The 18167-nt window shown below is 37.4% G+C and overlaps 1 protein-coding gene across 1 annotated transcript in view; it reads right to left on the bottom strand.

Annotated features, from left to right (window-relative positions):
* The window catches only part of SGK1 (serum/glucocorticoid regulated kinase 1), an 80047-nt gene that overhangs the window by 30267 nt on the left and 31613 nt on the right, over positions 1-18167 (bottom strand). The gene's annotated exons all lie outside the window — the stretch shown is intronic.

The following is an 18167-nucleotide window of genomic DNA, read 5'->3' as shown; positions in this document are numbered from 1 at the left end:
CAAAGCACTTCACAGGCTGTACATCCCACTGAAACACCACATCCAAAATTAGGATGGGAGGCTGAAAAGGAACAATGAATCATTGGCTATGGATGCATTAGAATCAGAACATATAATTTGGGTGAGAAGTTTTGGTGGATATTTGGATGGGTACTTGGATATTTGATGGATATTTATCTTGCTAACAGCAGAGCTTAATGATTCTTCATGCAAACACATTGCTCTCTAAGTCTGCAGTTGGGAAAGACTAACAAGCTTCATAGTATGAATCCGGGGCTCCAGTGAGTCACTTGGGTAGATCCTTCAACCTTGTTGATCTTCATCAGTAAGCCACATGTTTTCAGTTTAAGAATTGCTTTCATTTAAAAGATTCTCAGCTCAATTGACAGCTTCACCCACCCTTACAAATACCACAATGGTGAGAAGCTGTTTGGAAGCTTTCCAAGTTTCAAAACATTGAAAACATGGTTTACTTTTCTGATGAGATATTTTTGACTATTTGTATTCAGGACATTAAGCACCTGATAAAAGCACAAAAGAAATAAGCATTCAAGACAGCAGCTCCTTTAGATACTGTAAAACTCTGTGATTAAAGTTAATAATCAGAGTGACTGTCAGAAAGAAGCAGCATAGGAACAGAAAGCAACTGTGGAATATGCAGAACTGTAACTATACCCAAAAGAATGCAAGCTCAGGAAAAAGAAAAAGTACTCTCTATGCATGGGTCTGTACCTACAGAATAATATATTAACATGTATACACAAACATATATGGAAGAGACACCATGTCAATGTCAAAAACATAGTGTGAATAATATACATACAGCAATAAAAAGCCAAGTTCTGAGCACTACAAAATCAAATGCAGCGTGGCATTTGATATACACAGTTCAGTATGAAGGGAAACTTTTTTGATTCCCTTACCRTGAAGTAAGAAGCACCACATTCAGAGTTCTGGAAAGGTGGAGTTCTGTAGAGATAATTCCTTACAGATTATGATGCAAATATCAGCAATATCTTGTCCATTTTAGGGGCYACAGAACTACGTAAATGGCCACACAGAAGAAATGGACAGCAACTAGTGGCAGAGATAGAGCACTGGTAGCAAGTCCAAGGGAAATCAATTTTATGCTCATCAGGTAGTCGAGAAGAGCCTACAGGAGACAATTGTTAATAAAAGCAATGAGTCCCAGTAGACTCACCTGCACAGCCTTCCCTGGCTTTACCTCCTATCTAGACTTTACAAGGCTACCCACCTCACAGACCTGGCGGGTCCATGATAATATTTCTAACAAATGTATGCATTCTAATAATTTTGCTTTGTTTTGCTTCTCTCTCCATTTTTTTTTCCTCTTTTAAATGCTTCACAATTACTTGTGTGTGCAGTAGCACTTTACTCACATCTTCTTATGTCCACACTACTGTTTTCATTATACTGGAGACAGAGAGCCATCCTGAAGGAGACTCCGCTTGCTACTATCAGTGAGATGTTTCTTTTGTATGCTTTCCTGGATTATTTTGACATACTAACAATTCAATTGAATTATGATTTGATTGTGTGTGGGAATTCCACATCGAATATGTGTTGCTCTCTCTAATGTCTTAGCATATAAGAAAAACTACAAAATTACCATGTCCACAATAAAAATTGGTTTGTACGTGCTCATTTTTTTGTCATTTTTTTTCTTTTCTCCTTTGAAAATATTTGCACAGGAGACATTTTCCTTGCTTGTGACTAGGTGAAAATATTTATCACAGTACTTTTAAAATACTGAGTTAACTCTGTTTCAAAGCTGACATTGCTCAAGCCTAAAGTTCAAGGAGGGGAAAAGAGACAAATAGTTTCAAGCTAGTGGTCAAGTCTCTGTACTGCCTGAGTACRTTTACACCACAGCAGATAAGACCTTAACAGGTCAAATATTTTAAAACAATGTCCATATAATAGTRACTCCGTGTAGGAAACAACACATTCTTTGATCACATGAGGCACAACTTCTCCATTCCCTGAGTTTCTTGTACTCAGATAATGTGACCCTGAAGAGCCATTCCCAGTGATTCGGTGGGACAGGTCCCACTAAGCATTACCACTGGAGCCAGCTGTGCAAAACAGGTTATTTGAGAAAGAAAAAACACGTAGGAGGACCAATGCCTGGATATATGTTTTGTGGCTGCTGTACTCTCAGTGTCATTTTAAGAAGAGGAAATTGAGCTCAGAAGTCCATATGCCTGTATAAGGAACACTTGACTTGAAATACTGACTTTTGCTATATTTCAGTGCTGTATAAGTTTTGTGCACATATGACATTGATTACATGTTTTTGCTTTGGAGTGCTTACACTTTTTTTTTGTTTGTTTGTTTATTTGTTTAAAAAAACAAAGAGCAGCAATCTTTATGACTTATAAAAAAGCCCAAAAAACTATATCACCTCCTTCTGTACTCTTCTCTTTGACTTAAGCACAGTATTCTTTAGCACCTGTCAGTATATCCTAAACATTGAGGTTGCCCTGAAAGGTGAGAAAAGAAACAAGGTAGGCACACTGATCATCTGTTCTTGCAAAGGCAGGTGTAGGATGGGAAATGGTGAAGGCTGTTAAGATTCAAATATTTTACAAGATTATTTGAAAAAAAAAAAAAAAAAAAACTTCCTCATGGTAAACAGCTTGTTGAGGACATAGAAGCATTTCCCTCCCATCATTGTGGAAACTGTGGAGGAACTGGAGCTTTCTGGAGTTGTTCCCTTCATTCCTATAATGTGGATTCATCTTCCTCCAAAGAGATTTCACCATGAACCACTGCTTGCAATGGGACAATCAAAAAGCAGGAGAGAAGATAGCATAAGGAGTCCTGCTTAATTCTGTGAATAACAATATTAATAAAACAGATATAAAAATAAAGAAAAAAAAACTCCTCATCCTATCTAGAAAACACCTAAGACTCTAATTTTATGCATGTGCTTTTACTTCTCCTATGTGTGAAGTACAGACAGTTCTCACCTGCTTTGCAGAACTGAGTCAAGAAAAATGCTATCTGCCTCAGTGTGATCTCAATGATCTCAATGGCATTTTAAACCCTGAAGCCTAATTTACACATCAACATTGTTAATTATTTCATTGTTGAACAGCTTAACAGAAAGAGCTCATTAATGACTGCATATTCTGTTCCCTTGAAAGGACATCAATAACAACAGTGGAAGCAGAATACATTATCTAGACTAAATACCACAGTCACTTTGTATTAAATAGAAAAAATGTTGCTCACAGATACCAAATGATACTTGTTCATTAAAGTTATCTGTCTTCGCTGCTGCTTTGTAGAAGGACTATCCTGTTCAACAAGACACAACCTTAGATCCAACATATTTTTGCTAATGAGATAGCAATAAAATCCTTGTTTTTCCTTTGAGGCTCTCAAGTACATAAATAAGCCACATAATCCTTTATGACACCTACAGTATTCAAACATATGGCTTAATTCCTGGAGAACATCCTTCAAATGAAGAGAATGTGAGGATTTGATAAGGCTGAACAGACTCTAGTTATGTGTATTGCGCTTGTGAAATAATGGTCAAGAGTGAAAAGGCTCATAACTTTGGTGACTCTAAAAAGTCTATAATTAATCTTTAAAGATAACAGGACATTAAAATAAATGATAGACATATACATTGTTCTTATGTGTGACTGCTTTTGCATTACTAAAGGCTGGGTGTTATCCAGGCAAGACACAGCTGTCTTTGAAGAAAAGTGCACTGACTTCTTGCTGAGCAGTACCTGTAGGTACTGACACTAAGGCCAAAAAATCACCACCATGCCTTGTGGTTGGGAGTCACTTCCACCATATCTTGTGACCTCAACCATCATTTCTGGTGACCTCAGTCAGCTGCAGCTTCTGAAATGAGGGTAGACTGATGACAGTGTTCAAAGCAGGTTGCCTAGGTCACCATCACTATGAAATCTGAAGYTTACTAGACCAGAATGTGGTTATCTTAATTTCTTCCAGCTGGCTGGAAGAGCTGCATGAGTGCTCCCAGGTTGGCTTGTGAAATAATTTTTGTATGTTTGCATAAGTGGAGCACTAAAAATAGCAGGGAATCCAAGCTCTGCCTATACGTGTAAGAGGTACTGGCACAGACTTCCATAAAATAATCATAACTTGCCGTGGGATTGTTTATGCTGAGATCAAAACAACATAAAGGACCATAATTAAGTAATCTGCAGAGATGAACCCATTGCCTGTTCTTCGTGTGATGAAACAGGGTTCCTCCAGAAAATGTGTGAAACAGGGTTCCTCCAGAAACACTACATTCTTGTGCAGCCTCTCTGTAAGAGTCTTTGCGAGCATGAATGGGCTACAGGATCCCATTGCTGCAAGGACAGCATTCCAGACTGTCACTAATATAAAAATACAATGCAAATGCTTTTTAAGATGGCTGTCTACATTGCTGTTCTTTTCTGGACCTCAGAAGGATACACACTAAACAAAGTCCAAAGCTTATCTTACAGACTCAGAAACTACACTACTCGAGACACATTTTTCCATATGTCCTAGTGGGGATCATTTCTGAAGGCATGCAGCCATGGTGACTCAAAACAGAAGTCTCACTGAACACCTCACTGCTCTATGAATGCATTATTCTATTTTATTTCACCTGTACCGGTCAGTAATCTTGATCTCCTTCCTTTCTCTTTACCTTTCAACTTCTCTCCTAGTGGTAGAGAAATCTACATTCTTCTCCAGATGTTCTACAGAGGAAAATCGCTTCTCCTATTGGAAGTATAAATTTTCCAGACTCAGAGATAACATTGCATAGGCTTGTATGGAGAAGGACTCCCTTACTAAGAGGGAAAGAAGTCTGCACTATAGCATCATGGATGAGAAGAGGGTTTATTCATGTTTGAGGAGTGTTGCTTTGTATTTTGGTCTATTTTTTCCTCACAGCAGCTGCTATGCAGTTATCGAAGTGGAATTGGAAGAGTTCTTTTCCCAGTAGAATGATCAGGAATGGCAAGAGTAAAATTCTTCAGCTGCATTACCGATTTATCCAGTTGTTTCATATCAAATCCTTATTATATAACAATAAAGCATTTGGCACAGCATTTGGCTGTTATTGAAGAATCTCTTACTTCCATAGGAACACTTTTTTATTCAGATTTCAATTCTCATTTTGATCAAATATCTTGTCTTCACCCCAGCAATCGTCAAATCATGGCAACAATTTCTTCTACTGAGATTATTACCTCACCAGAGAAAGCAGAGAGACAGAGGTTATTGCTGCTCTAAGAAATGAACTAAAACTGAGCAMAAAAGCCTAGCTTTGAGATAGACAGGTGTACAGGAGAATTGTTAAGTACACAAGTTTTGTAAARCTTGCAGAATACCAGTGCAAGTCCAAGATATTTGTGAGTAACTTCCATTGATCTTGCAAAAATTTAACCCTGTTCAAGGGCTTTTTGGATCTCTCTCAATCAAYGGAAAACATCAGAGCTACAAAATGAACAGGGTTAACCGTGTTTTACATTTGTTTCTGAACGGAGGAAGCTGTATCCCCATCTGAAACCAAGGTCAGGGTCATATCTGAACCGAGCATTGTGAATCACAGCCTTTGTGACTCATTGCCTTCAACAATGCAAATCAGGGCTGTATTTAATGATGTTGTGAAACAAATCTGTTTGAATGGGCCCAGCTGATGCCACACGTTGAAGGGCTGTGTTGTGGCTCGCAGGCCAGGCATGTGGGGACAATTAAAGTGCAAACCTGCAGCTCGATGCAGGCTGGCTGCACGGAAGAGACTCATGGTGGGGGCACAGGACACTGGAGCTGCACCACATGTTCAGTTCCTGAAGGAGTCCTTCATTATGTTTGGACAAAACCATAAGGCAGCAGTAGTGAAAATCAGCACTTTTCCTACCTGTGTTTACGTGAAATTTCAGCTGTGCTTTTTCTGCAGTAAAACTGCTCCTCCGGTCAAAAAAATGCATATAAATATCGTTTGTGTAGTACTTTGCTCATTAGAATCAGAGCAGCTGTTATTATGATCAAATGAAGAAAATGCAATAGTATAAAATATCAAAAGAGAATCCACATTTTTCTCTAGTAAGCTCTTAATTTAAAAAATTCAGCAGATTCAGAATATTAGATCCAAGCCTTCTCATCTCATATTTTGAGAGAGTTTGAATTAGGATTCATTCCTATCTGTGAATTGGTCCATTAAACTGAACAGCAACACAGTGTCAAAACCTTCCTGGATTTTGTGAAAAGTCAAGTGCAGGTGTGAATTCAGAGCTTTTGTCACAGCAATTGCAAAATCAGAAGTAATCAGTGCAACAATCTTGTAACTCAGGCTGCAGGGTCTTGCCAAGTTAGTTGCTACATCACTCCCCTTCACTCCCCAAAATAAACACTTCTCCGACATAATTTCATATCTATTTCTGAGTTCAGGATTTTAAATGATAGAAAATCCATCCTACTTTTTGCAGATTATTTGTTCATCTTCTTTTGCACTTTCTTTTTATTTTTTTTCTTTCTCTTCAACTCCCAGAACTCACAGAAGTTATGCCTTTTCTTTGAAGACCTCTATATTATAAGCAACTGCCTCACCAAGATGATATTTACAGACCATAGTCAAGTTACTCTCTCACACTCCATTTTGATTAAGTCATACCCTTTAGCATCCTTAACTGAGGGTGAAACAATCTTGCATTTAGACAAAGACATATACATGGTTCTTAAAAACAGCAAATAATGCTATAAATTTGAACACTTCCATGTGCCCCACAGTAGCATATTCCTGTATTCTAGGTCCATGAAAAAAAAAAAAGACATTAACAAGAGCTCATTTTTCCGAAATAAGACAAACACAAATGGAGCTCTTAGTAGATAATAAAATTTAATAAAATTTGTCTCCTTTTGGGTAGATTTTAGCAGATCAGCCTGAAGACAGTGTAACTCTCTCAAAAGAACTAAAGAAATGTATCCTGTAATAAAAGTAGCAAAGTGTGCCTGAAATAATTTTACATAGCAGTTTAACCAAGTTAAATAACACAATAGAGTAAACGAGTAGCTGTCTGCATAGTCAACACAAAGCCCAGAATGACTGAAGCACGTTGACAAGAGACAACAGAGCYTCCACGGGCTTGCAGGGTCAGCCTGAGCTGTGGATATCTTCTAAGGCTCATGATGTACTTCACATTTTTTTTTTCCTAAAGAACCAGCCGAGTGTCATGAGATTGGACTTTCTGGCCATTGCTGGTTCTAATCAGGGATGAAATATAAACTGCAAGGTATTCAGTTGCATATTATCTTGATCTCATACACAAACGATGAGTGTGGGGAAGTGAGCACTAACTGATTTTGTTTCAGGTCTGTTTGAAGATTTAGATAAAAGTTGGGGTCAATTCTTACTGCAGTGACCTCCACATGCTACCAGCTTACTTGGACCTGCTTCCGGCCTGAGCAAAGTGCATTCTTCCGTGGATGACCAAGTGAGATCTCTGAACAGCAAAGACCTACCTGATACAGACACTTAGTGCTCACTGGCACCTCCAGGCATGCGGCACCTATTGCCATGGAGAACATACCACTGAGGTCAGATACCAAGTGCACTTTCTTCGTACGTAGTTTACCCACCGTTTGAACTTAATCTTTACTCTTAGGCACTAAAATAACAAACTAGTTGCAACAGCCTCTCTACTTTTCTACTGTTTCTTACTTTGGAAGAAATAAAAGTCACAATCAGTTGTGCAGTGATGGTTGTCTCCAGTGACAAGTGCAAGTTTGTGGCATCTTGTAGTGCTGGGCCTATGAAGTGATTGGAAAATTATTTTCTCCGTTTCCCAGATGGAAATTTTAAATAAAAAGGAGATTGAATATGTGTTCAAACTCAAACCTCAGTTCAAAGAATCTGGAATAGACTCTAGTTTCCCATTTTCCAACTGCAGTGCATGATGAAGTGATATTCCATAAAATATTCTTGCATAGATCTGACAATCACTTCATACCTACAGTCCATTGTATAACCAGTGGAGAAACCACACTTTTTTTCTGTATGTTTTCTTGATATTCAGCATAGTCTTTGGGATCTTTTTTTATTTTATTTTTTTTWAAAAAAAGATCATGGCTCTGCCATTGATGCAGATATGAAGAAACTGAATTTCCTCTGAAGCCGTTTCCTTTGAAGCCAGAGGAAAACCCATGCGTCTCATACAGATAAGACTCACAAGCTCTAGAGACTTGCATTGTGTAGAGTTAATTCAGAGATAGCGGGGAATTACTTAGGAATGGAGCTGTTATACAGTTAGCGTCTGGATCAAGCAAAAAAGGGGGTAACGAATTCACATTGGATGCTGGGCATACACTGAAACAGCTGCAACTTGCAGCTGTTGAGAGAAACAGAAGCAAGTTATCTGAGGGATGCTCTGAGTTATATAGATCTTCCTCAGACTGGCCGGGTTTCTAATTCTGTTCAAAAAAAAAAAAAAAAAAAAAAATGCTACTGTGACATCCTCATCACACTACACATAGCCCTGTGCAGTGTGTACCTCAATGGTGATGGTGCAGAGCTCTCTGCACACGTCTTGTCTCCAGTGCATAAGGACACTGGCTGGAGAGCAATGGGGGAAATCCACCCCATCATCTAGCTGAAAATCAAATGTGTTTATTTTGAAATAAATATTTCAAAAAAAAATCCTTTTTACAGGAAAAGGAGCAAATACACCTCAATCACCTTAACAAAAACAGAAGGTGAAGAGGTGGAGAATTAAACTAATACCTTAGCCAGTCAGTAGCAAACACACTGCACTTCATTAGCTACCTGAATCCTGAAGGATTTAGATTTCCATTTTAATTCCCTGAGCTGTGCATAGGAACACTAAAGGATCTCAATATATGGCTAGACTGGGTGTCCTCTTAACTTTAATGCTTTGATATTTTTATAATGTGTAGTTCAATATCATGACAGCTAGGTCAAGTACATATTTTTATAACAAAAGTGTTGTGCATGAATTAACAAGTCATATTTATATTTGATCCTTTTATCTTAGTACCTGATTTTCCCCCCTTTTACTTGCTCAAGAAGCATTTGACCTGAAAATAAAAAGGAAATGAGGCTAGTTAAAAGCTAACAATTTTTGGAGAGGAGCTGTCTACCTGTGCTACACTCCCATTAACTTCACATTCCCATTAACTTCTGACAGCTCAATGACATAGCAAGGAACTGATTCAGTTCTCTGTTTAAGCCAATAGTAAATTGCACGGCATCTTTGGGAACTGAAATACCACTCCATGGGGAAAAGAAAAATGAAAGGACACATTCTAGATGGCACAAGCAATAACTTCATTCATGACGAATGTGAAAAATCAATTGACATTTTAGCTGCACAACCTCTGCTACAAACATCTGCAGGGAAAAGAAAGCAAATTAGTAAAATGTATCTTTTTTTTTTTTTTTAACTTAGGTTCATTTAAGGTTGCAATGTTAGTCCTAGGCTTGTTCATAGAAAGAAATGAGGCAAAGCTTTATATCTCCTAATGCAGTTGATTTGTATAGGGGATATAAATGGATGTTAGGCATGACTGTCTATTGTGTGTGCATGTGTATGCACAACCTGAAACTAAATTGGATGTAACTGGAACAAGCCCGTGGCATTCTACATCCACATTTTGCAAGAGGTGGTGTAGGTGGAGTGATACCAGCCTGCTAATAATGATAGTGATTAATGTTTGCCTGTTAGAAAAAGAAACTGAAACTGAAATACCCTAAGCAAATAAAAATGCTTAAGTTACAGCTGTGACAGATTAGCTGTTATCAATGTGTTTCTTCTAGCTCTCACAACATAAGCTGAAAGCAGCTGGGTCACTCACTGGGGTTAGATAAACTCTATTGTCAGTCTGTTCATGCAAATTACGCCCACTGCATCAGACCCAGAGAAAATGATTGGCACATGTTGACCAAAGGTCCAACATAATTGTTCAGTACGATTTAATATGCAACTATTAGCACGTCTACTTGAGCATACAGTTTGGCCTTTAATCTCTGTAGCTGTGAGCGTCTGTAGCCACAAGCCTTGAAGAGCAAGGGGAGATATTTCACTATTTATYGTGAATCATAAAAACACTAGAATGGGTCTTTTGGATGTGTTTATGCTTTCTCTTCCAGCTTACTTTATCACCAAAATCTCTAATCATAGCACTGAGAAAAAGGACACTTGCTTTACTGGAAAATATTTAACACACTTGTAAGTGTAAACAGCCATGGAAGCTCYGCAAAGGCACAGGCTGCTGCTTTCACAGTACAAGTATTTTCTTGTATTCAGAGTTACCTCACAAGAAACAGGAATATTTGGTTGCGTGCTCTTTCAGAGGTATGTATCTCTATGATGCAAAAGAAAATCACAGCTGTGCTTAGACACAGAGAGGGTGATCTTTGCATTCTTTCAAAAGAAGTATCATGTAGGTGGTATTCTTTCCAGCTGTTCAAAAATCTGTAAAGCTCTAAGCTCATGTAGTACAATCAGTCTTCCACCATTGCCACCAAGGCCTTCAGTGTGATGAACTGATTTGCAAATTGTGTCTTTGCTCCATGAAAAGTCTGTGGTTATTATCCAATGTAATTGAAAYAAACTTCTTAGTGAAACCATAAAATATCCTAATCCACACAAAACTGTCAAAGATACAGCTGTAGTCAAATGAATTTCAGGTGAGGTTTGTGACAAACTTGAACAAATCTGTTACCATTAGCCTGACCACAAAGCTCCTGCCAAGATAYAGAAGACTCAAAACTGATATACATAACAGTTTCGCTTAAATGAAAGTATGACAAATATTCCATGAAGGCCACCAGGAACCATATTTTCCCTCAACTTCTTTGCAAAACTTAGAAATGGACATCTTCCATAAACCTATTGATAACTGACTAGGGAAACTAGTATAAGACTTTATAAATTCTGTCTATCTAGAAATATTCCTATTGTCTTATTTCTGCTTCAAATATTGCTGGAAATATGTATAAGGAAAAAYCAGGCCCCTAATGAGATACACAGCACTGATGCAGGCTGAGTTTTGTAGTGAGAGACCTAGGAAAAGTTTGAATTGTGTTTTTGTCTGCGCATCTCCAGTTCAGGTTGGAGCTTTCAGGTTGGAGCTAGTGGTGGATTCACGACTGCCTTCAGCACATGCTAAGCATGCAAACGCACACATTCATAAACTACAGTCACAGCCCTGTAGCTGTAATGGAACAAAAAGGTGGAAGACTGCAAACATTGCTACCGTAGGCAAGCTTGGGAGGACAAGCATGAACCAGATTTTACAGTAAAGTATCTTCTGAGCTTGGTGTGACTCTTCTGATGCAAAAACAAAAGCCCTGTACAGAAAAAAATGGAGATGTAAGTAGATTAGGAGATGGTCAGTTGCAGTTACAGCTAGATTTTGTGTTCTGGTTTTGTCTATAATGCAGGTAGGATCTACAAGAGGTATGTTGCGAAGGAGGAACAAGCGGAGCATAACAATTGTTAGGATATTGTAAGAGACATATTGTGAAGGTGAGCCTGGTTGAACATAACATTTTTCATTAGTGTATCCACAGCCTTCAGAGATTAATGCACCCTAATGTRCTTTCAAAGAGTCCCTCTAAAACTTCTGTGTGGAAAGTTTTTATGGGGTTCAGATGTGAAGCTTAATGTGTCATGTGTCAACAGTTGTATAATTTTTGATGAAAGTTTTGCTTGCTAAACTGTTAAGAAGTCAGCCCCATTTCACGTGGCTTTCAGAAACTGATGTGATAACAAAAATTCTGCAAGGAGTTTCATGTGAAGCCAGCATGCACGCAGCCCCTGGTTTGCAGATCACATGCACTAGTGACACAATGTTGGCATTTTAAAGTCTACCTCCTCCCAATGTAGTTACTATATAATCGAGAAAGGCTATCAACCAAAAGACATTAGTGAAAGCTAATTATAACTAGATAACTTCACTGCAGAACAGGTGCTCCCTTTTCACAATACTGTCTCATATAGTCCTAGAGAAGGCATGGTGCAAAGAGAATATTTTATTTTAGTATTTAGAGTCCTTCAATGTTACTGTGCTTCAGTATATATCATAAGACAAAAAAAAAAAAAAAAAAGAGCAAAGAGTGCCTATGGGGCATTAAGATTTTGGAGTATCCCAGTTTCTGAGAATCCAGTCTGAGATCCTACAAAGATCCCTGACATATAAAGATTGTTTCCTAGCTTTTGCAGTGTTAAGGAGAGTTCAGTGAGTGTTTGCCCAAGAAGGGAGRTGTATAAAATTGCTGATCACTTCTGAAAACTTGGCCAATTTCAACATATACAATTAAAACAACTATTTATAAAAAACTCTATTTTCATATATTAAGAATCCATATAATAGTCACTGTTCACTGACACACTGAATTTAAAAACATAAATCCATCTTCAGAGAAGGATGGAGCTGGAAGACTTGCAGCATTTTAGTGATGTATGGCATGTGAAAACAAAGCCAAATGGAAGTAGAGTAGAAACTCTAGACTTTCAGTTCTGAAAAAACAGGCAACACTTTGATGGCAGATTTTCTGTGTATGCAGACTTCCCGAATTTCTTCCAGTTATAGTAATCAGATTTTAAAGTTATTTTTCTTTTTAGAAATATGACATCTTCACAGAGTCTTACTCAACAGCTTTATTGTTTCATACATTTCCCTTTGGTGCTCTGAAAAGAAAGCAAGTTTGTTCTTTTCATCCGTAGCCATTCCCTCAGTAGCTGTCATTTACTATGTAGAAAAAAAGGATTGTGTTGTATTTCTGTATGCATTAGGCTTTGTGTGTTGCTGTATTTTTCTTTCTGAAGATGTATTTTGGGGTTTGGGGATTTCTTTTGATGAAAGGGCAGCTTTTTAATCTGAAATATCTTTATCTCTCAAAAAGCTTTGGTGACTGTGGGCTACACTCAGAAAAAAAAGAAAAAGCCTTAGGAATCTAAATACTGCCGTGTGCAAAAAAAAAAAAAAAAAAAAAAAGTCTGTTTTATAAGATAAAATCTGGAACTCTAGGTAGGTAGCCAGTTACTTCTTGGTGCTAGACCTGAGAGAGCTAGATGTTTAACAGTGAGAGTAACCAATATGCTGAATGGAGAGAGGGAAATCATTGGCATCATCTATTTAATTCCTTCCTTTAAAGAGTRGTTTTTGAAAAGCATCACAGGGAGAGAAGTTCTTGCTTTTATCTAATAGGTAAGGGTTGATTACTAATGCTTTCAGCATAAGAGATCTTGGTTTAAGATCTTCCTCAAACTAGAGGGAATCTTAAATGTATCTCCTGCTTCCCACAAGAATACTCAAAGTAGAGATGCTTGCTCTTAAAAGCAGGATAGCCTCCAGAATCAGACTTGCAACAGGCAGATAGCAGTTATTGGTTCCCTTCTCAATACAATGACACTTCACGCAACAACTGCTTAACATAGAAGTGATCTCCAGAGCAGTAAACAGAACCCAAGGATTAACAAATCTGGAGGAGTATTCAAGCAGGTTACTGTATTTTGTGCTTGCTCTTGCAGTGACATGCCTCAGAAGAAGACACCAAAAGTAATGTCCACTTTCGCCTAGACAAGCCTATTGCAGAGCAGTTGGAAGAAGGGTTGGGAGTGAGAAGGATTTTGTTCTTCTCCTCCTACTGGACCTGAAAAGATATCTAAAAATCTAAAGTCTTGGGTTTCTTCAGGCATCTAGTGTTTGTAAATTTTGATAATAATATATATGCACAACCCAGTCTTAGCACTCTTYCAGTGGCTCCAACTGTGTTCTTTAGAAGACTATTTCTGAATGCCAATCGTTCCTGAGGGTTCAGCAAAATAGATCTAGTCCTTTTTTTGTGATTTCTGTTCAATTGCTTTTTGAGACATATTCTCTGTGATGATTAAATTTTTAATTATAGGCAAGGAATTCTGCTTCAGAAGGCAGATGCTATAGTCAGGTGCTATTATAGTCTTCMAACTCTTTCTTAGATTTGTGACACAAGTCTTTTTTTTTTAGCTCTTCTTAAATCATTTCATCTGCAAAACAATATTTTTTTTTCTCTCATGCTGCATGAGAAAGGAAAACTCACTTTTTTTCACTTTTTTTTTTTCACATGACACCTTTACTACTGAGGATGTCTTAGCTTGTGAGATTTTAGAAATATTTTTCAGTCCCTAAAACTSTTCACTTCTGATTTATGAAAGTCCCATGAGCCTGACTCTCACTGCTTCCAGATTCAAGTGTCACTTATAGACATCAAATGCGATGACCCTTGAAGAGAGCTCTTTCTGTAAAATGTAATGCCATTTTCTGTAAAATGTAATGTCATTTTTTTCCCCCMAAAAAATTAATTCCTCGACATATGCAAACACTGGGAAAGGATATTAAAATCAGTATTGTAATTTCCCACAAGGCTCCAAAATAATTTTGAAGCAGTGTCACTGCTATGCATTCATGCTTATTTTTTATTTTAACCACAATGTTGAAATGGTGTGGTTCAATATAAGACATACAAATTGTTTGTGCAGCTGTACAGATGCCTTGGAAATAATTATCTATTAAAGGAAATAGCCAAAAAAGTCAGCTTGTCATCTCAAATCCAGATAATGGATTCCAGAATATCCTAATTCCAGAATATCCTATATTGTATATTCAGTGRGGGGAAAAGATTTCATAAAATGGAAAGGGTATAATTGGATACAGAGCAAGTATACTATATTAAGATAGGAGACACTGAGGAGTCCAGGGATCCGGGAATTACATTAAACTACCTAAAATGGGTAGCACGTGCTATATTAACTAACATTATAATAAGATTTACAAAATGCATGACTTTACCTCTGAGGTCTTAGGCAATTATAACTCTCTGTGCAAAGTGGAAAATTCTAAATAAAGGGTTATCTGGAAGTTCCAAAGAAGAAGAATATTTATTTATAAACTGCCAAGGAATACAGTAGTTGTAACATAGTCCAAGAACTGACACTAACAGTAAGGCAACAACAAAATCAGTCATTGTATTACTCATATTCATCAATACATTTGGGTGTCTTGTAACATCTGAAGCCTCTTGTGATAGACAGACAGTTGCATAGAGAATTGCTTAAGTTAGAAACAGGGTTTCCTTTATGGAAAAAGTTTTTAAATCAGAGATCCATTTCTAAAGATGGAAATGATATACGAGACTTGCTGATCCTCAAAAACATAGTTTAGACAGGCTATCAAATGGCCCTGGGTGGAGACACAAATTGTCCCAAGGATGAAATCTTCAGGAGGAAGAAAGCTCAGGAGATTTCAGCTCATCCCTTCTTCTCCAGCAGTGCTGCTGCTGAAGGTCCAGACSGCACAGAGGCATCGGGTAGCTGCTCCTCCTCTCTGCACCCCTCTTTGTTTTATGAACAAGTTTAAATCTTAAGTCATGCTTAGGTATAACTCTGCTGTTTTAGAGGCCCAGTGTTTAGTGGCCTGTGTAAGGTCTTACATATGTCCATATGAGAGCTGTTTTAACTTTAGCATTATCATTTAAGAGAGGAGTGTTAATTGCCTGTCAGATTGTTTTCTTGACCTTCTCACACAGCAAACCAAACTCCTTTAACTACTCTGAAGTAGAATTACCTTTAAAATGAGCTATTCAAGGCAATGATTACAACACGGATTAGATTAGATTAGCATGGATTAGATTAGAATCAAAATCCAATGCAAAAGGATAGAAACTCCAACYGCCACTATTCAGCATCACCTTTCAAGACCAAGTAGGTTTAAGGCAGTSTTAGGAATATGCACTCTCTATGCAAAATATGTTTTGGTTATTCTTGTTCACCTTCTTCTTTGGCACAAGGTATTAAATACTGCCAAAAACCATAATTCTGAAGAAATAGGGAATATTTTTTGCCATTCTGCTAAGGAAATCTCTTGACCTTATATTTCTAAACACATGCTAATCAGAAATGAGCATTGAATGTCCTACATGACAGAAGAAAATTTATCAGAAAATTGGCCTACTCTTTCTGTGTCTCAGATTCCTCAAACTGATGGTGCTGTGTGTTGACTAGTTACTACAGTCAATGTAGAAATTAATATTTTTTTCTGATCCCTCTCACTATTTACAAAATTGTTTTGATCTCAGAGTGGACAAGGAGTTAAATACTAAAAAATGTACTAAAATGTACTAAAAATGGAGAGAAGGAAATGTCATTTTCAGCTCAGATATTATGCAAGCCTAGTGAAAAGTACAATGAATCATATTCCAGCTACAGAAATCCTCAGAAGAAAATACTTGACAATTAGTTTCTTTCAAATATGAAATATTTTAATTATTTTTAGTAGTGTTGAATCAGCATTCAAAAAGGACGAAAGCATSTTTTTACTTTTTGATATTGATTTGTCCAATTAATTTACCAAATGTATGGCCCTTGAACAGACCCGTGGTGGATGTACAAATGCCTCACTGTGTATTTGTAAGGCAGATGATTGACGTATTGCATCATTTCTTCAAGTCATGAAACTGATTTATATGCTCTGTGCTATAGACATTTGCTTTGTTAGTTGGGACTGTAAACCCCCCCACAGGCAATTGTCTGCTATTCAGTCTTTRCCATTCAGTGAAATTATACATAATTTTAGTCTGGGCATTTGCAAACTGTGCTTTGCCATTTCCATTTGAAAACGCTTTTGTGTTAAAGATTTTCGACTTGTCTAAATAAATATTATCCATAATAAACCTACATCAATCCATTACAAAACCATGAAAGTACATACTGCATTTAGATTTAATCCTTGAAACAAAGCCTGTTCCCACCTCGCTCACTGTCACTTTCACAGCTGGTTCTCACAGCTGCTGAGATTTGAGCAACAGAGAAAACCAAGATTGCTTTCCATGTTGTTAAAGCTATAGGATCTGTACAAAAATCACATTTGGGTCACTTGTCTTTGGATATACACATGAACAAATTCCCAAACTACTGATACCTATTGGCAGACACATAAGCCTGTATGTATGGGCAGAAATGTATCCAAATGCATTCAATTCCAAAGTCCATCAAAAACCCATTAGTGACATATTTATATCAATAGCTAAAAAAGCTTTAGTGCAGTCAGTTAGAAAGAACTATTTAGGAAATGGCTGTAAGCTACAGCAGTGAAGCTGAGTTTTCCATTTAAGACTGTCAGCTTGCAGACTTAAACTACAACTTTGACWTATGATGACCCAGAAAATACAAAATATCTTCAGTTAGAAGTTGCTGAATGGAAGGAAAAAAATAGAATATCTTCCTTAATACTCTAATGGTTCATATTGAAACACTCTTCTAAATCTCTCTCTAGTTTTCAGACACTGGTATAGCTCATTTCTGGAGCACAGTGTTATGAATTGGTTTAATGGTACATGAGGAAAAAAGGGATCTATGGAGCTCCAGGATCTGTGAATTCTAAAGTGAAATTAATTGTAATACAAAAATATTTCTTTTACTAGTTTTTTRTTGTTGTTTTGATTGGTGTGGAATCATCCTTGTCAATATGGTAGAGAACATCGACACCRGTCTTTCCCAACTATCTATTTCTCCATATGATGCTTGTATGAACACGAGGTACAGTTCCCAGACTCAATAGACTAAATTCTCCTTCCCTTCTTYTAGGAATCATAGGACTGAGGCAAAATATAGTGTAGCCAAGTGTACAGGTAGGATCATCTTACTCATGAAATATATTAAACTCCAGCTTAACGTTAATTTGACTCTTCTGTTTTGACAGGCAGTTCCAGATCCCTGCAACTGTTATTTAAAGCCTGCTTCTGATGTTCTGTCTTTTATGCATTATTATACAGCATATTGTCATTTTATCTGAGACGTGCACATTAGCTTAAATAGAAGCCTTTTATTTCTACTTCCTAGAGCTATTTCCACTATTTCACTGTTGGGATACTCCCTCGCCAGTGTCTGAGAMACGTTTTTGAAATGTGTTTAATATATTTACTTTTTTTGCTACTGCCTAAACAGCCTTCCTTGGTTGCAGAGAGAGACAAAAGGGAAACCAAGCCTCAGTGAGAAGATCTTTCCAGATATTTCCTGTACAAGAACACTAGAAGTCTTCCTTGATTCCAACATAAGACAACAAGGTTTTCCCTGCTAAAAATAGGCTTGATCTCTAGGCTCACTGAACTATGGCTTCTTGGTCTC

Source organism: Nothoprocta perdicaria, unplaced genomic scaffold, assembly GCF_003342845.1.
Source record: "Nothoprocta perdicaria isolate Ctin4 unplaced genomic scaffold, notPer1 scaffold_52, whole genome shotgun sequence".
Taxonomy (NCBI): Eukaryota; Metazoa; Chordata; class Aves; order Tinamiformes; family Tinamidae; genus Nothoprocta; species Nothoprocta perdicaria.
The sequence above is the reverse complement of the archived record's forward strand: the minus strand, read 5'-3'. Positions and strand labels throughout refer to the sequence as shown.